Genomic DNA, 20,776 nt, shown 5'->3' with positions numbered 1-20,776 from the left:
GAAATCAAATTTTTCGGTTCAACTTCACCGAAACTTCTTCTTATTCTAAAGTTATTAATACCGTTGAAGTGGATCTCACTTCAAACAAAACTTTACATCTTCTCTCTAGTGTTTAGTTTTCTTAGTCCTGCGAGAGATACAATTAGGCCTCGGCATAACGATCCTCTTTCAGAGGCTTCTTTGGTTTCAATTATAGCACCGCGAAAATCATCGCCGACATACAGACAACATAGACAATAAAGCGGAAATGCCAACAAACCGAAAGGATCAGAAAACTTCGATAGACCTAACGGCCATCAATATATTAGGTTGTGTTTTTCTTTTACAGACACGTCTTTTACAACGATGCATCTTCATACAACATGAAACCTATTTTGACAGAACAAAATGGATCATACGTAATTCGATAAAATAATATAAAACGAAAAATGTTGTGCATCCATTATTTCCTTATAAAACGAAAGAAACTTTTCGAACGACCTAATATTTCGACATCACAGTCGTTGATCGTCAGTTAGCCACCGGAGAGTCAAGAGTGAAGAATCGCTAAAATCGAGAGTTGTCATATCGCACGACTGCTTTAAGATCAAGTTCGAGTTCAATGATCATCGTTTTCTGTTTAATCCACTGTAATTAATCCATCTATCGATACATCATTACATAGGATAGAAACTACTGGAAATCCTAATTTCTAATATTTCTCTCTTTAGTCCAAGATAAAAAATACATCAACAAATACCGTCGACATCTTTAGCTAATTATGCAATAACGACGATGAAATCATTGAATATATTCGTTTAACCGCATCGCAATTATGGTACAGATATCTCACGATATTGCATATACACAGCCCGTACGATGGCCACGAACAAGTTATTTCACGACGCAATACGTTTGTACGACGCTACGAATGCGTTATTTCGCAACACAATACCGTTCGTACATTCCCACGGACGAGATATTCCGCGCGTCTGTTTTTCCGCAATTAAGCACAGCCCTAATAAACAAACACTTGCTTTTATACGAGACGTTTTTATTACGTTCGGATACGTATTATAATTTATCTCACAAATTTCCTGCCTTTCTATCCACTGTATACGTCAGAGACGAAGATTTCTAGTAGAAACACAATTCCATTGATTTTACCATCCAGGTGAAATACGTACGATACACGTATTGCGTAATATTTGTATCATTATGTATGTATCATTATGTTAATACAAATCTATACAATATATTCTTACAGGATTTATCATAATCGACAACGTAACGATCTGCAATGTTCATGTAACTTCGAATCAAAACATCGATAAAAACGGGATCGACGAAGCAGAAAATACGAGTCCCGTCGGATGCAATCCGACAGTTTAAAATCTGTTGTTCTTGATATCCGATCCTACTTTAAAATCGAAGCGTTCGTAAACCGATTAAAATCATAACTGCTTAATTACGATAATCAGGTGAACTCATTGGCCAAGGATCAAGGGTCTAGAATTAATATCGAGCTTAGTTGTTGGGTCACAAATAGGTCGTATACACCCGCTTGATGGCTATTCGACGTGCTTTGACCATAAAGGTTCGCAATACTAGAGTATCTTCAACGAAACGCAGTGTAACGTTGCAGCAGACAATGAGAGGCACCGACGTGAAAACGTACATACTTCATGGCTGCTGTCCCTTCCATTCTCGCTTTCTTCTTAACTGACTAAGAACGAGGAAAGGAAAAAAGACTTGTTCTCGACTTTTCATTTCATCCCTTACGTTACACGAAGGCATTGTCAGCGTCTCTTTGAGATTTTGCTCGGCGCGTTTCTTTCGCGTCGCCTATCGTCGATGCGCGATATTATTCGATATCAACGAAACAACGCCATTAAGACACGTATGGTCTCGCCCTTGTAACGCCACTGTGGCTGAGAAACTATATTACGCGTGATATAAAACGTATTATAGCAACGTGATATAAAGCGATAAAAATTATGTGGTTTATATAGTTTGTATCTTCTACTTCTTTTAAGACAGGGAAATTTATAGCGGCGAGCATTTGTAGAGCGACAAGTAGGTACATACGTTGATTTTTAAAGGCTTGTACAAGATTTTTAAGCGGAAATTCAATTTCGTTGGTTTCTGTTTAATTGGATTTGAATTTTTAAAAGGTAATGAATTTTCCCGATCGAACTGTTAGTTTAAACGCGGCCTTTAATTGTATCACGAACATTATTTTACGTTACTCTGCAACGTTTCCTCTATGTAATATATTCAATGTTTGTATACGCGATCTTCGCCTTAAGAATTACTCAAATATTTGGTTTTAATACGAAGGATTGTTTTAAAGATCATTTTCACCTCTATAAATATTTATTGTGTAAACCGTGTGTATAATTTGCGTAAAGCTTAAAAGATTTCCAATTTAACATTCGCACGTGAATTAAGACTGTTACTTGGAAAAATCATCGAACTCAAGAACCACACTCTTCCTCGCGTTCAAACTTATCCGCCTGTGCAGTTCGTAAATTCACTTCTTAGGTTTCTAATGAATTTTCAAAATAAACCTTCAACCTATCTATGTATGTATCTATACGATTAAACAAACCGTGGATTTTTATGCATTTCTAAATAATTTGTAGATATTATTCTAAATATCCATGGAACTATCGATTAAAGAATTATTATTCACGAGAATATAAAAAACAAAGATTATTAAAGTTATTTTATCTGGTATTACATGCGTGTAATTCGCGAGTCAATAACTTTATTTAATTATTTTGCTAAATTGATTCCTCGTCTCCTATATTTGCAGAAAGATATTTCTGTTGCGTCAAATACGTTTCCATTTTATATTATCTTCCACAGAGGTACTACATACGTATTATCTTTCTGTCTATCTTAACTTCAATTTTATTAACTTGTCGCTTGTTGACTTTGTCAAATGTCCTTTGTTTACTTTGAAGTTGCGAAGCACGGAAAGCTTCCTAGGTACGTGTCCCACTCAGTCTAATAAAAAACGTTCAGGTGCGCGAAAAAGAAAAACGCAAAGTTCAAACGCACGCTAATAGATGGCTATATTTAAAAAATTACTCATATTAAATATATTAAGGGCTAAGTGACTTCAATTTTATTAGCTCGTTTCCTGCTGTCTTTAATGTTGCGAAACAGGAAAAACCTTCCTATCGCTCTCATCTAATAATAAGCATTTGGGTGCACGAAAAAGTAGAAGATTCAAGCCAGGATCAACGGAAAGTTTTACTTAAAAAATCAAATATGAAGAATCGAAAAACTTTTATTCATCTCCGATATCTATTCATCTCTCCGAGATGTATCTTGTTAAGATTATCCTCCTTCGAGGATTAAACGCTTCATGGCTATATAAAATGGTAACGAGTAGCGCCCTCTTCTAAAGTATTTAAAAAACAGGAGTAGGTCAGTGTGAAATTAAATGGCTGGAATTTTCAGCGATTTCCATAGACAGTGTCTTTGAAATACCTAATTCTCGCTGTTTCACGTATAAGCGAAATAGCGCTCAGCTTTCCAGCAAAAAGCAAATAGCTATATTCTGTAGTATTTGAAGCATCGACTGGCGAACAAATGCGAGAGGAAAAGTTTCGTGAAATTTACATCTTGAATTTCGTTATTTCATTTAACGCAGAGGGATTGGCGTCCGCTACGATCGATACGTTGGCAGATTTGCCTGCGGTTTCTAGCGATTGTCGCGACGATTCTAATTGAGTTTTGCGAAAGAAATGAAATTAAACGTTGGCCGTTAATCGATGGCTGGAAAATAAAATGGATTGTCATGATTCGTCGTATCCCCCGCCTTTTGTTTCTTTCTCATCTTTCGCGTTTCACGGTCTTCACCAATTACTATATAGAGCCGTACTTTTCTGCTGGCAACTTCAGTTTACGAGATTAAACATTAGCTGGTCCCGTTTCGTTTGATAAAACTGACATCTCATATACGACCTGAGGCATTCTACGAGCTTGGCGCAGGTTTAATAGAAATGTTCGGTAAATATGGACACAGATAGCGAATGTTACTTGTATAAACATTCACTCTGATCGAGAACTAAAAAATCTGGAATTTTCTGCTCTTGTGCTGAATTACAGTGGTTCGCGAAAATATTTGAATATCCCTGCAAACTCCTTGTGGACATATTATTAAGAATATCTTGATATCCTATCGATACTGTGACAAGATTAACGTATTATTACAATTTCAAACGAGTATGACAATGTATGTAAGAGTCGCAGGACATTTACTGCGATTATTTGTATGTTTGAGACTACTACTAATATTGTATACTAATTTTTCGTTAAGCATATGTTTGCAATAAATGCCTTGCAACCTCTATATATATATCGAATTGGTTTCAAATTTTCCATAATGTATTAATAACAAGAGTTCTGTAGAAAACGTTCGAATAATGTATTCAATTACACGTAATTGATATTGCCTATTTAATATAATCGGAGAAATAGTCTCATTCATTTCATAGTCAATTCATTTTAAGAATTAGCGGGAATACGAGTACGTAATAGGAACTTTAATAATCCCAGAATCCCATAGGCAAGTAAAAAGAAATAATTTAATTGAATTTGCTTTAGTTCGACTTTATTTCTATTTCTTATTTAATGCAATTCTATTTTATTTAATTTTAATTTCCATTTTTCTTTCATTTTATTAATAATTTAATATAATCCTAGCTCAATAACATAAATCATATAAAAAAGGATATATAAATAAATCGGTACAATACGATGCAAGCTAAATTTATGTACCAAAACTTTGACAACACCTTATAGATACGATAACTAATTGGAAATTAAGTAAAAACTACTTGTAATAACCCGCATTGCTTGTCAGGTAGGAGAAGATATTCAATCAACAAATAATTTCGCTACGTTCGAAATCTTCTCGCTCCTTAATCCATTTTCTTTCTGATTACAATAAACAGCATTAATTCCGTTCTCGATTAATTAATTTTATCAGTAGTATACTTATATCATTCTATAAAACATTAAATAAGTGACATTTAAGTTAAAAAATTATTTGCATATTATTATTTATACACTTTTGTTTGCATATATCATTATAAAAATTAATGGAATAAACTAATAGGATAACATATTTCTTAAACAAATGGAAAAATGAAAAGTCGATGGATTTTCATTTAACAAGCGTGTATCATTTGTAGCATTATGACAACTTAGCGATCCATTTGCTCAGCAAGTACTATCTTCAATAACTAAATCCTTTTAAATTAGTTAAACCTTCAGTGTCCTATTTTCCTATTCACTAAACGACATTTTTAATACGAATCAATTCGTTTCGCTAAAGACACTAAAAATTGATTATTAAAATAGAACTATACATTTTATATATTTTACACTAGTTCTCGTTGTCATATGATTACAATGACCTTAATGAATAAACGATCCTAAACAGCAACAGCATAAACGAGCTTATCTCAAGTATATCAATATTATACCAATATGTATAAGTTTATATTTCCAAAATACCTGTCTTTAAAAGTAAAATAATAGCAAACAAGGCAGTAAATAAAGTAAACGATCGTATTGCTCAACAGTCTTAACAAATAAAGCAACGATGCTAAAAGTAACAAAAATTGCTCCATAGCATATGTCCTCACAATTAAATTACGAATTAAAAAGGAGAATAAGAGTAAAATTAACAAATCGAATGTAAGCAAATGAAAGAATCATTCTGTATTATGTTTCCCTCGCTAGTGGCGGGATATTCAAACTTTTAATAATGATAGCGTCTCTTCAATCAAGAAATCACACATCCAAAAACTTTTACCTCGTAATAACGGTATTATTATACCATCGAATAAGTAAAAAATTAACACTCACCAAGAAAACGGTATAAGCAACGAAGATTTACAGCTTGGCCTTCGCGAGACAATAGTGGTGGTTGGCGCCAGACAAGTGGTCGAGAAGAGTATGCCCTACTGCACAATCATAGGCGTAGATCGTGCACCCGAATTGTCCCGTCTGTCGATGGATATTACCTGCAACGACCTCCGTGATACATTTCTTGCGCTACGCGAATAGGTGCACCTGTTTGCGTGCCACTTAATATCGCGTACGCACGAAACAGCTCGAGAATTATCCACGAATTTTACGAATTCGCAGTTACTAATCGCTTACCAAACGTCGATTATGTCGTTAGCGCTTGAAAAGACATTCGAATGTAATTGTTGCAAAAGATAAAGGACCTTTGTAAAATAGACGATCCAATTCCTATCGCGTTCACAGTCGAAGCGGTACTGTGAGGCTCGTTGCGACCCGGCGTCCCTTTATACGATCGACCCCCGAGCTCAATAGCCAATCACCGTTACGCATTCTCCAACGTTCAAAATCCTTCCGTTGGATCCACGGACGGCCGATGTCAGTTATGTGAGGGGGTAAACATGGACGATCTGAATTTGATTCAATTATCCAAAGCGAGAGAAACGGTGTTTGAGTGGTGGCGCGAAAATTACCGATTTCGTTGCGCATATTGACAAAGTTATGGCGAGGGATCTGTATGGTATGTACTATATAGCTTTTCTCGCGGGCTATGTTTCTTTATATTGTATATCGAAGTACGCACCTAACGTTTCAAGAGAAGCTTTGCATGCCTTGTATAACTTGAACTGTAGTTTAGATTTACAACTTTACTTTAGTCTTTATGTTTTCTTACTTTTCAAGAGGTAATCTGCGATACTTGTAAATAGATACTACATATATATGTACGTTAACTTGTAATGTGTAATATTCCTGTTTGGTTAGGTCTATATTTTCTAATGTGACAAATATGTGTATGGTGGCCATCTTGTACAAGTAAACTGATATTATTAGCGTAATTTTACAAATTACAAGTCATAAATTATTCCTTTTTCCAAACAAAGAAATATACGAGAAAAAATAGAATAGATTCTTACGATTATTTTTGTGAAGTTTTGAAAAAATCATGTATTTAAGTATTCACGAGAAAGGGGAGACAGAAAAGAAATGCAAAGATGGAAAGTTTCGAATATGTAAAACGTAGTGAAATCCGTAAATGATTTCATAACTGCTCTTGAACATTTCTTACAAACAAACGAGTCATCTCATACTTTCCTACAGGAGAAGTACATATTCATCAGAAAAAATTCCATTGATGTTGTCTATGAATGCTTATGCATCCAGCGAAGTCTGTGATTATTTTCTTTATCTGGAAACATACGTTATAGTTTTGAAGTTATAGTTTTACATTATTTGTTCACAATCGTTATAAAAAGACCGGAAATGTATTCAGGTCACGCACATGCTTTACTGCTTTATACGTACTATCGATGTTAAAAAACAACTCGTACCGAAAGGATTAATATAATTTTTATTTAAATTTTTTGTTTCGTATTCATAGACGAAAACTGTTGTGTTGTTTGTCCGCAAATATGTAAAACGATTCCATTATATTATAAAGTTCTGAAAATCGATAGTTTTCGTTATACATTTCGTTAGTTAAAATAGTTAAATGACTTTCCAGAAACAAATCATGCTTCATGGACATTTTGAGCTTAGTTAGCGTAAAAATTAAACCTTGTTCTGTAATTAGTTGTTACATGAAATTAAATGGATTTCAAGTAGCTGGTATGTAAATGATACTTAAACTAACATGTAATGCTTAAATCGTAAAATAAATATACATGTAAAATCAGTTAAATTTAGGGAATCAATATCGATAAACGCGAAGCTATAAATAACATCTTTAAGTCAAAGATTATTTGAAAGAATTTCAATTTCACTTCAAACTTGAAAGGATATTTCAGATCAAGTAAATAACAAATTTATACCGGTATAGTGATCTCATGTTTCTTGAATTCAAACAATTTGTGTAATCGGTACGAGAATGTATGCAATATGGGATATTAAAGAGAATCGCATTAGGCATTATTGCACCATGTACGTCATAAATCGTCGATGAAAGCTCTGAAGCGGGCAAAAAAGTTTATAGCTTCGATAAATAAACTGTTCTTTGTAAATGATAGGTTAAAAAGTAGGTAATCAGCATTAATATCAATAGGATATTCCATCGAATAATTTTAAGGATCTTTGTATTATAACATATCCTTTAGATAAAAGATAATTGTTAGTTTTATAACGAAGAATCCACAAGTGTTTCTACAGTAACAAAGTAATTAACGTTTCCTTAAGGGACTAATTCTTGTTACAGATTTCTTTCACCTTCATCTTTGAAACTATTCATAAATTATATTTATATCTTTCAAAAAATCACATCCTAATCCTTAATAATGCTCACAGTTTTGTAGTATTTAATATCTTTTGATTTATTCGAGATTTCTTCAAATCTAATACAGAATTCAAAATGTTTCACGTATTTATTATAGTCTATAGATTATGCTTACAGACTTGGTTCATGTATGTACGTATGTGTATTATACATTATTGTATTTAAGAATTTATATGATCGTCCCATGAAATACCTCTAGTCTGTAGGAAACAGTCTGTTGCTACTATGGTTTAGATGAAAGAATATTATGACATGTCGTTTAACTGTATGATACCATCTATTAATGTATCAACGATGACTTTAATGACAGTCTAATAGATATTGCGCTACAACTTTGATCGACGTGACTTATTTCTATGATGCACTTCGACAAGCTGATTTCAGCCAAATCAAGTCAAACGAAGTTTCTTATGTTTAATATTCATATAAACTTACTATGCATGTACGTAGTTTGTTTCAATAGCATCTACATAGTTTAAGAAACTAGTTGATGACGTTGTTTCAATAACACAATCATAGTGGTTTTTAGAATAATCATGATTCGAACGCAGACTATTAGGGGATGATATGTTTTAAGAACAAAAATTATAGTTTTCCCTTCTAAAACATGAGATTGAGATTGAAATAATTTTGAAAGAAGAGCAAAATAATTTTAATTCTTTAACCATTTAACTCTACCTTAATAACAAAATACAAGAACGTGTTAAGTATACATTATTACTAATTTAATTATTTATATCACTAATAAACAATATTCTTAATTCGCAATTCTTATATCATTGAACTATACTATTAATGAAATGATTTTATATAACTTGCAATTCAATGGAATAAAAACATGAATGAAATATTTAAACATACCTACGTACATAGATTTCCAATAATTTTACGTAACTTTATGAATTAACACGTTACAATATATTTTGCATATATATACGGTATATATCTGTTACATTTATCAAAAATGATTCTTGTTCAATTACATCCGCCACTTATATCGCGGAAGCGTACAATTATTTCAAACAATATGAAAATAATTTATCGTGAAAAATATTTTACGTATTGTTTCTCGTTTTTATCGTAAATTAAGCACGTTCCCATTTCTTGCCATAAGAAATAATGGATAATCGATAACAACAGCGTAACGAAAGTAAAAATTATTGTTCATTCACGTTTTGAACGTAATTTTATCAGCTGTACTTTTTCAGCTACTTTGATTTTACTTAATTTCAAAGAACATATTTAAATAATAGCTGGCTTAACGTATGAAATATAACGTCGAAATATTACCGCGACTGTCTTGAACAGATTTCCGCCTGTAGATGACTTTAAACGTTTCCGTATCTCGTAATTTGCGAGAAACGAATCTCACATACATTTCTACGAGACCTTGCTCTGTCCATCTTGCAGTTCCTTCCTTGATTGACTTTCAAATTTCCCCCTGGATTCTAGGCTGTTTCTGTCATATAGAGTGAAGAGTTCGCTGGCCCTCGAAGCAAAGAGACAAGCACATAGAAAGTCTGCCTTTGGGGTTGGAAGTAAGCATAATTTACGATACGATGATCTAATCCCTTCATCACGCTTGGAATATACATGGTTGCCTGTAAAAGGACGCAGTTTTATATTCAGCAAGTTGCAAAGAAAAGATCTATGTCATTTTGTGATCTTATAGTACTCACTCGAGAGAAAAGTAAATTTTAATCAACGTTATATAATATTGATGAAATCCAATTGCTGGGTCAAGAAGAAGAGAAAAATATCCTTCGCCATTGATAAGAAATATTTGACTTTCTGTTTTAATATACTGCGGGCACGAGAAAATATTTGCGCGTGTCCATATTTTCCAATGAACCGTTTTCCTATCAGCTTTTATATTTCAAATCAAATCCTTATAATCGTATGAAAGTACCATTAAATAATACCAAGTTTAATACGTGTATCATGTATTTATATTCATATTATTTAAATACCTTTCGTAGTCACTGTATAACTGCCATCTGTGGATAATACATAATTCTCTATTTATTCCTTCTGTAGCCGATATTCCACGACATGCATTATTTATTGATTTGTACGTGTGTCCACAATAGGTAGATTTCTCTCTATGTGTATTCATAAAAAAAAATTCGTTGGATTCAAATCAGATGATGGAGGAGATTATTTTATTGGACACGTTTATTCTATCTATTCTATCGAGGGTTCGATTTAAACGTTCGATTTAAATGTTAAATAAAAAGTACGGTATATCAAATAAATAGGATTAATTATTGGATCTACGCTTATCAGATATTTTATACTTCTCTCATTAAACATGTACTACAAATTTACGGAGTTTTAGATTACTTCCTTGTAACATTCTCTCTCTCTCTCTCTATATATATATATATATATATACAAATATGTACATATATGTAAGATCGTAATCCGGGGATAATTCAGGAATCTATTCTGTAGTCTGAAAATCGAGTTTTTATTATGGAGTAAATAATAAAATACAAAAATAAACAACAATTAATATGCGTCTATAACACTAAATAGTAATTATATAAACGGGAAATAAAAAGTCTTTAGTACAATGTTTACCTGAAAATCGAGAATCGATTTTCAACGTCCTGAGCTACCGATCTTCCTTCTTCAGTCTTTAAAATTTTAAATAACTATTCTGTAACCTTGTCTGTCTCTAATGTAACTGTCTGTCCGTCCGTTCGCGAAAAATTTGCTTCTTAAAATGGTCGTCCATAAAATAAAAGAAGGTCTGTCCGTGAAACACAGCCTGTCGTGCAACCCGTAAAACAAAAAGAATCCCTATCCTACAGGAACTCTAGGGAGTTTACACCGCCCCTCGAATGGGGAGTGAAACAGATTCCCTTCAGATCCCCGATTACCGTTATCCACTTCATATATGGAGTTTGAAATCCTTCTTAGAATTATGAAAGGTCCTTTCCTAATTTCTTCCAGCTTATTTCTATTCATTTTTTTTCCGTTATGGGTGAAGACCATATCACCGATTTTAAATTCGTGTTCTCTTCTTTTTTTATCGTATTTTTGTTTGTTGATTTCGAAATTTCTTGTTGAGTTTTTGAATGCTTCTTCTCTGTCTCTTTTTAGGTTTATCTTATTCACCATTATTTCCTTAGGGACGATTTCAATCATTTTTCCATTCAGTAAATGATTTGGGGCAAACCCCGTTACACTGTGTCTGGTGTTATTGTTTTCTTCTACGCTTTCTTCTGTGATTTTTGTCCAGTTTCTCTTATTTTCGTCTGAATTACATCTGATCCTGTTTACTAATGTTTGATTTACCCTTTTGTTCAGTCCATTGGAGGATGGGCAGTCTGTCGAGGTGAAAATTAATTTAATGTTCCTTTTCCTCGTATACTCTTGAATTTCTTTGGATGTCATTACTGGGTATCGGTCTGCAAGGATAATTTTTATGCAATCAGTTTCTCCTGTCGAGTCTATAAGTTTTATGATATCTTCTGTGTGTTGTGTTTTCGATGTGGACATAAAAACAGCCCTTGAAAAATGATCGATGAGTATGTGCATGTATTTCTTTGGTGAGTTGTTATTGGGTGAAATCGACCTGGGAAATTCAGTGCTTCATAAATCACACAAGGTTGTTTCTTGGGCAGTGGCTCTGGCTTTCTGTCCAATCTTGCGTTACTCCCTTGTGTTTTTTTTCCCTTCGTCTGATATTGCCCCAAGAATCCGATTAACTCATTTGTTGATTGTACTGTTTCTTTATCCATTTTATCTTGAATGTGTATGGGTAATCCAATAACAATTAGATTTATCCCTGTCTCTTCAGAAGTCTTCCTCCTTACTTCCAATATTAATCATTCCTTTTTTATGGCATATTCAGTGAATGAACCTGAAATGTATTTAAAGTTATAAGTGTATCGTACTGCAGACCAACCTTTATTGCCAGAAGCTTTTTGAACTGCCACCTTCCAATTTTCCCAGTTGTATTCTTCATCCTTCAGCAGATTTGCTTGGTACCATTCTGATGCTGTTTTTCCCAAATATTTCTTCAAATTCTTGATCCTTTTTTCATCAGTTTGGATTTCGTATTTTTCGTATTCGGTTTCATACTCATATTAGAGTATGGAAGGGATGCGTATGTGAAATATGAATATTTCATACTCCAATCTGTGGCTTTTTGCCTTCCATCAAATTGTTTTATGACAAAGTCTGTGCCTTCTCTCTCATGCATGTTTTGTTTCTGGAAGATCTTTAATAATGTTTCTGTTTGAAGATTGGGCTTTTCGATTTCGGTCTTTATTTTCCTTGTGGGGATTATCTCCGATTCTTCTAAGTAAATATCTCGAAACACGAAGTTTAAACTTGTACCGATGTATGACGCTGCCGTTGCGTCATCCATCGTGAATGCAATGTTTCTGTAATGGCTTACCTTGGTTAAGCTGTTTGCGGCTTTCTTCACTATCGATAAACTGAATAATCGCGGACGATGATCTCTTGCTTGATATTCTGGAGGAAAGACATCACATACTTCATCTTCTGGTTTTCTTATGGATTCTTATGCATTCTATTTTCTCCCCCTTGCGTTCTCGTTCACGGCGATACGTAGCTTCACTTCTAACGGCATGGCGTAGTGAAAATCGATTTGTAAGATCGTAATTTGGTGATAATTCAGGGATCGATTCTGTAGTCTGAAAATCGAGTTTTTATTATGAAGTAAATAATAAAATACAAAAATAAACGACAATTAATATGCGTTTATAACAATAAATAACAATAATTATATAAACGGGAAATAACAAGTCTTTAGTACAATGTTTACCTGAAAATTGAGAATCGATTTTCAACGTCCTGAGCTACCGATCTTTTTTCTTCAGTCTTTAAAATCTTAAATAACTATTCCGTAACCTTGTTTGTCTCTGATGTAACTCTCTGTCCGTCCGTTCGGGAAAAACGTGCTTCTTAAAATGGTCGTCCGTAAAACAAGGGAAGATCGGTCTGTCCGTGAAACACAGCCTGTCGTGCTACCCGCGAAACAAAAAGAATCCCTATCCTACATGAAATCTAGGGAGCTTGCATATATATATGTATCCTTTTAAAATTCTAACAAATTATACAGATTCATAAAAATATAGTTAAAGACTTTGTAATATTGTGGTTTTTAAATACACATATATAATTTTTAAATAAATGTTAAATTTCTTCCGACTATTCGTATCACATTACGATTATGCTCTTTTAGTTCTATAGCTTACGAAGTTAGTTTAGAAGTTGAGGCTTACCTCACAGGCTTACACAAAAGTATTGGTTGAAGTTTTCCTATCAAAAAAAAAAAAAAGTAAAAAAAAGGAAAAAGTTGTAATCGCTTTAATCCGCAGGTTGTAGTTAACACGTTTGTGTTTCGATTTAAAAGTTAATTCAATTAATCCATAATATCGAAATGTTGCTAACTGTTATTTTATATTTATTTTATATTATTTGATATTCAATCGTTTGATGAATACCATAGATATCTGATATTTAATCATTTAGATGAATTTCATAGATATGTAATATTTAATCGTTAGATGCGTTCCATCAAAGTTTAATATTCATCTGCCCACGTTCTCTAAGGGAAGATTTGATATAAAATAATTTTCATAACGTTTTAAGACATTTATAAAATGATTACGTAACACTTTATGTTAATTTGGAAATTTAAATAAATTAGAGAATTATCAATACCATTCGTTGTTATAACGATGCTTAATAACTCGGAATACAAACAGCTTTCAAGTAATCGGATAAAATTTATTATGCTGCCAAAATAAAAGTATGATTTATACAAGGTAAAATCTCCTTTGTAAGTAGTGTGATGCTCGCAATGTCAGGCACACGAAGTATACGCGCATATTATATCACGTAATTTCAGCTTTATTCCATCTCTTAATCGCTTGGTTTGAAGAAGCCGTAAGTAACAAGCGAAGCCATAGCGTAAAATAGTTTTATTAAACTTGTAAACAGATATAAGAAATATAGTCGTAGTATCCAACTGCAAGTTCAAATGCGAAAAATAACGTTCGGGAAAATTTGTGACATGGTGAGAAATTTTATACTCATATCCTAAATTGATAACATATATATTATTTGTAGAAAATTATATTTATTTGTATATATGTAAACATAATATCTATTAATGAAAAAGTTAATTAAGAAATATCCTATTATTATTACTATTCGTATCTATTATTTTTCATTTAATAAAAAACTAGTGTACACCAACTCATGTTCATTCTACTGATCTTATTTTTACGGTTCGAAATATATATATCGAATTTCGATTTTCCATCGTGTTTCGCTTATGATTCATAAATATTAATTAGCATGCGATTAATTGGTGTTATAATTCAGAATGTTCGATATTCATTTACATTTATATTACTTTCACGTTATAGTTCAATATTTAACGTTGGTTAAATATTTTATTATTTGAAAGACTTGTGTCTATACTTCATATGCGACAAGAATTGAGAATTCTTCACGTTTTTTAATTTAACGATCCTACTTTTATTTCAATTAAATCTCGATTCTTAAACTTTCATTTATTCGCGTCAAAATTAAATCCTAAGCTTCAATCCTACGCTTCCCTATGTAAAAACCTTTTAATCCTTATTTTTCGAATAGTTTGCGAGAATTGATCTTCGCGCAAGAATTAACGCCACTCAAGTACTAATTGATTCCATCTCCAGAGCGCTTAAGTGACATTCGATTGTCGCTTGAGTAGTTCTTATCCTCGCTGTAAAATACGACAGAATTTCGATTCCTCGATCATTAATTACATTATGAGACTACTTTCTCACGCTTTTCCATTCCACGCCGTGATTCCGCTCGCCTAACTACTCTTTCGTTATAGCGCCGATCAGACTTTCAACAAGCTCACGATTAATCTCGATAATGAAATTTCCATCACTATCGCAATAAAAAAGATTATTCTACGTTAAGCTATATCTTCTTTTTTTAATTGACAGAATGCATCGATACGTTGATCGCCACGTGTATTTTATAGATTTTGGCCAATAGATCGAATAGAAACACAGAGTGTGATTCTACGTGAAAAATAAGAAAGATAGGAAAAACACCTGGTATGATTTATTACAATTAATTTTTTTTTCATCCGAGGATCGAAATTGAGGATTTAACCGGTGTACTGAAATTTTTACAAATTTTATTCCACATTTTCCACTCGGTTTTTCACGTAGAATCAGTAATTGCTCGCTTCTGCCGCAATATTTTTCAGCCCATTTACATTATTAAAAGAAACGTTTTACTTTTCCAAGGTATTGTATTACATTCGCGCACTCTTCTCCGACAACGTTACCTAATTCTTCATATCGTCGGAAATTCCTTGGCCCATTATTCGCGTTTCATTCGTTGGAAACTTGCGTTAATTTGTTCGCCAACTGGAAGTTACATAAGTCCGTCGATTTTTATTTCCACGAACTGTTAGAATAGGATAAAATTTTGTTGCCATAAATTGTATTTAACGCGGAGTTATCAACCACGAGCTATTGTATAAAGCTTATTACTTATTGTATAGAACTTTTACTATATCGTAGATCAATAACGTACTAAGATTATGAAAATTTATGATTTATTTATGACTTATTTATGACTTATTATTTATTATTATAATATTAAGACTTATGTACGCGACTCGAATATTTATGTATTCTCCTTCAATATCCTTAATCCCTTCGATATGACGTATAAAATTTACAAATTGCCATTTTAACACAATTCAAATATAGTTCGCGTGGACTACACGCGAACGATGTGGTTTCGAATTTATTAACTAAGCGTTATACGTTCCTCAATGTGGACATTACTTATGTACATGGAATGTACGATTATAGTTAGAAACGTGGCTGAAAATACAGATTTGTTAATGGTATAAGTTACAGTTGCACAATGATGAGTCATAGCAGAAGAGATTACCATAACTTCGAATATAACTTTTATCGTTACAATTCTATGTTAACGTTGTATTTGCATCTGACAGTTTGTTGAATTGCGTAATATCACGAAGATGGCGAACTAAGTTTAACTTGGTTTAAGAATATAAGTTTAACGATAAGTGAAATCTACCAGTTTCTTCTCTTTTTTCTTCTTTTTTTCTTTTTATTTTGCTTATTTCCTTATTTCGTGAGTTTCGTATAATTCTCATCTATCCAGGAATAATTTAAATGTAGAAAACAATTCAACGAAATGAGAAATATACGTTTGTTTCATGTGCGATTAAAAAATTGCATCCGACGAATTTAATATATCAATTAATAAGTATTATATTTGTTTGGAATGTTATTTCTGCAAAATTGTTTAGAATTGTTCTTTGGATATTTAATAATACGTATCTTGTAAGTTAACGAAGATACTCGCGATTTGTTGTTGTTTTTTTTTTTTTTTTTTTATTCATTAATGTAACTATTACATACTGCTGTGTCCGCTAAAATAAGTTCAGATATTATGGAGGTTTCAAATACGTAACGACAAGAAGATATTGTGCCTGGAAAATAGTAGTAAATGTTGAATATGTCGATGTTAAAACGTCTTTAATATATTCGGTATAAATATATCGAATTTAATTTATTTTCAAATTACATTATTATTTAATGCTCGCGATTAACAACCATTTCCAATTACATATTTAATGATGCATCTATTATCAGAACTTATTAAAACATCGCATCTCATCGAAGATCACGTTATTCTGTGATTGTTTCGTACTCGCTACGTTTTATGTACGTACACGTAATGAGAATTAAAATTTATCGAAGGAGGAGCTGCGGTCTGCGAATAATTTTTTAACAAAAGCGAAAAAAAGAATCGTGTTAAATCTAACTAAGTATCTCTGTCTGTTGTTACAAATATTACGTTAAAATTGTGTACGAGACGAATAAATCGTAGAGAAATGGGGAATCGAAGAGGCAATTATGGCATAGAAATTAACAGGAAAAAATAATCTTATCTGTTAATTTTTATAGGATAGTTTGCTTTTTAATTTTTATCTATAGGCATAAGAGTAACCATTAGAAATACTTATAGAAATTTAATGGAATTTTCTGTTAAAATTACATCTACCTTGATTGAAGGATATTTTAATTAATTTCATTCTTAAAACTCAACGAATCAAAGTAAATGCTTAACATTCGTCATACATTAATTGAATTCGCTAAAATTGATGTACCAAATACATTTCACCATGATGAAAATGTTTTAACGTTTGCATCGATATAATAGCGTTTGTACTGGTGTATTTATCGATGATATGTTTACTTGAAATACGTGAAAACAAAGTATAGCTACAACAGACTGTGTAAAAACAGAATGTAAATTATTGAACGTACTTTCGTACTGTGACGATAAATCGTGGGGATTGTTAATGAATTATTATGCACTCGGTAATAAAATACGCTTGCAAAATACAACATCTTTTTGCATGGAAGCTTTGATATTAATATTAAATATGCAAACAGGATATACAGCGTGATGAAGGCTATTCATTTAGTTTGCTTATTACTTTATAGAATGTTATAAACGTTAACTTCATATAGTTTAAGAAAATTATCACGGAATACACGTCACGTTGCACATGGAACATTTGCGGTGACATTTCAAAGGCTGATTAACAGAATGTTATTATTGTGCCGTAGAGAAATACGATTAGTGCGCGGAATTTACTCGAAACTATAGTAGAAAAATGGTAATACGGCGTTTATTTAATTAGAATTTCATTTTACGTTTTAATCATTCTTAAGCAACCTTCCTCTTCTATATTTGTAAAAGAGGAAACGAACACCTCGCTTTTTTTCTTCTGGTAACTTCAATCTTGTAATTTTGCTAATAACTTAACGTTATAATAACTAAGATTAATATATTGTATAATAAAAATCCGTAATTCTTTCGAAGATTGACGTTATGTAAGGGTAAAGCTGTAAGTAAACGTTGGTTTATAGATATGAACGTTAACGGTATAGCAAACGTTTATTAAAGTAATAACGCAAATAATAAATGAAACATTTCCTTAAAAATGAAAGCATGCGTTGATCGAATGCAGTTGATTGTTACGTTTGACAGCCTATAAAATTTTTCTGAGAGTCGTGTTAAATAATGAACGTAAAAAATATTACTTTTTGCATGATTTATCATTAAACATGTTTGTTTAATAGAGCGAGTAAAACAGTCCCGGAAGGATTTGAGTTCTCATCGACCCTTTTTTCCCAGAAATTACGCTCTTGGTGCAACAATTTCAACAATTTTCAGCAGTTGCCAAAATTATTTTAATACAACTTTCAGCTGAAAAATTGTAAGAAATTGTTAGAATTTAATATTAGGAAAAAACGTAATATCGATGTTAAAAGAATTTATAAAGCGACACAGAAAGGACTTATTAATTTCTCGAAGGCAATTGAAAAGAAAAGCATGTTTCTGTTTTTGGGAAGCTTTTAAAGTCAGGTGTTCCATATTAAGTGCAATTAACTTGCAAATATTTATATTTGCGCAGTTCCTTCATTTTGAAACATTCGCAAAATTTGCTGCATATTTCGTGTTCGTTCCATCTTCCGAAATGAAAATAAAAATTTTTATTCAATGTCTGAATATATTTCATTATATTCCATCTTTCTCATGATTGAAAGTTTCTTCTTCTTTTTAATAATTATATCGTAGCAAATACACAAAGATATTCATATTCATACACAAAGATATAGATATTCATACACACAAATCATAAGATATTCATACACAAACATATTCAAGATATATATAGATAAGATTTATTTCATCCTCTACGTTTCCTAAACGTTTCATGGACTTTTGCATTTTTAAAATTCCCACAAATGCACGAACATCCGCGATCTAATAATCTAACGATGAGTCCGCTATTTCGGAAGATATTTCTATATTTTGGGTAAATCGTTGCTTTGTAATATTTGACATAAGAGAAGCTCGTTAACGAACGCGTAACGTCAGATATCCACGTTTACCGCGACTCTTTCAGGAGAAGAACTTTGCAGCTAGGAGAGTTTTAAGGAACTTTTAATTTAGAAGAATTTTAAAGAACGACCGTAACATGTATATTCCGACGCAAATGTCGTTCCTGATAGGAGAATCACACAGTCGAGTTCAGCAATCGAATCGATGTTCAACAGATGCGAGGGCAGAAGCAGACGAAGAATAAAGAGAGAATAAACACGCACTCGTTAAATCAGCGCAACGAGTAAAGTAGATCTAGCCATTATTCCGTTCTGAAAAGGAAGACGAATGGAAGAGGAAAGGAAGGTTCAAAAGAGCATCGTTCGCTTTGATTATTGACACACGCTCACGCTAATAACGGTCATTGAAAGGCGAACGGAGAATGAGAATTATTGAAACTTGGAAATATCGAAAGCTTGAAGCTTCGCTAATTAAGAGAAGTCAACTGTCATAAACATCGATGAAGATCCTATCGACGGAAAGTTAGGAAATTTAATCTTTTCCCTTTACGTTTGACTCGAACGCGAACAGTTTGATCTGTTTCTCGTTTGAGGAACGACCTAACGAGTATACAGAGTCTTTCGCGTACATTACTCGTCGGAAGTTTCGAGTCATTGCGCGTTTCATCAAATTTTGCAGAATTTAAAGAATCGAAGACTTCGCTTTGATAAATTTTTAATTAAAGAAACGTATAGTCGAGTGCAAGCGATTATTGCTGATAACTGTAACATTTATTTTAGTAACGAAATTGACAGGAGATTTGGCATAGATAATACAGGAAAAGTATTTTAAGCTTTCCATATACGAGGGAGAAAAAGTTTAATTATTTATATCGTAAAGTGGCGTCAGGGAAAACCGGTGTCTTATTTCATGAATCTGAGTCTTCTATCGAGTAAACGTTCCTCTTTAATAAAATCTATAACGTGTTAGAACGATACAACAATTTTAGTTATTCCGTAGAGTATTACGACAACAGTCTTAGACCATTTGCATGATGATCAGGATCTCATGGTCAAGCAGAGAAGTAAGTGTCACAGTGTAAAAGAAAAATAGTATCGGTGCATGACGTAGGGATGATGTACGGTGGTAAAGCGAAAGCTGAAGGACATTCGAATAAAAAGAAATAATAAAAAGAAAATAGTTATCGGTTATACAATGTGAACAAAATTACGTACGTGTTTAGAGCAACGACGTTGCCTACTACAGTTGTACGGTAACGAGCCTTTAGAATTTAAAGCCTGGATATTACTCTCGCGATGCTCGTCGATTATACGATGGACATTTTTCTAATAGTTTACAGTAAAAATATTCCCACGTCCAATAGATTGAATTTCAAGTTGAAAAATAATATTAGAAAAGACTGAAAACTTCACGATTCCTAGGATTACGTGTAACATTGCGTCTGCGGAGCCAGAAAATTGATCCACCGATTGGTCTCAAAGGAAAGTTATTTATAAGTCAAAGAGTATCGTATTGCATCGTTCTTTCTTTATT

At 32.6% G+C, this 20,776-nt stretch overlaps 1 protein-coding gene and 2 long non-coding RNA genes across 3 annotated transcripts in view; 1 reads left to right on the top strand and 2 right to left on the bottom strand.

Moving 5' to 3' along the window:
• LOC126926986 (A disintegrin and metalloproteinase with thrombospondin motifs 3-like) overlaps positions 1-20,776 on the top strand; it is a 118,387-nt gene that overhangs the window by 43,071 nt on the left and 54,540 nt on the right. The window lies entirely within an intron of this gene.
• LOC126927021 (uncharacterized) lies at positions 8,080-10,072 on the bottom strand. The gene is made up of 2 exons (XR_007715088.1): positions 9,973-10,072; positions 8,080-9,894 (listed from the first exon to the last, which is right to left on the bottom strand). It is a non-coding gene; the product is annotated as an uncharacterized LOC126927021 (long non-coding RNA).
• LOC126926999 (uncharacterized) lies at positions 10,075-10,921 on the bottom strand. The gene is made up of 3 exons (XR_007715061.1): positions 10,877-10,921; positions 10,264-10,395; positions 10,075-10,181 (listed from the first exon to the last, which is right to left on the bottom strand). It is a non-coding gene; the product is annotated as an uncharacterized LOC126926999 (long non-coding RNA).

The sequence above is a fragment of the Bombus affinis genome, unplaced genomic scaffold, assembly GCF_024516045.1.
Source record: "Bombus affinis isolate iyBomAffi1 unplaced genomic scaffold, iyBomAffi1.2 ctg00000068.1, whole genome shotgun sequence".
NCBI lineage: Eukaryota > Metazoa > Arthropoda > Insecta > Hymenoptera > Apidae > Bombus > Bombus affinis.
Note: the sequence above shows the minus strand (reverse complement) of the source record. Positions and strands in the feature narration are given on the sequence as shown.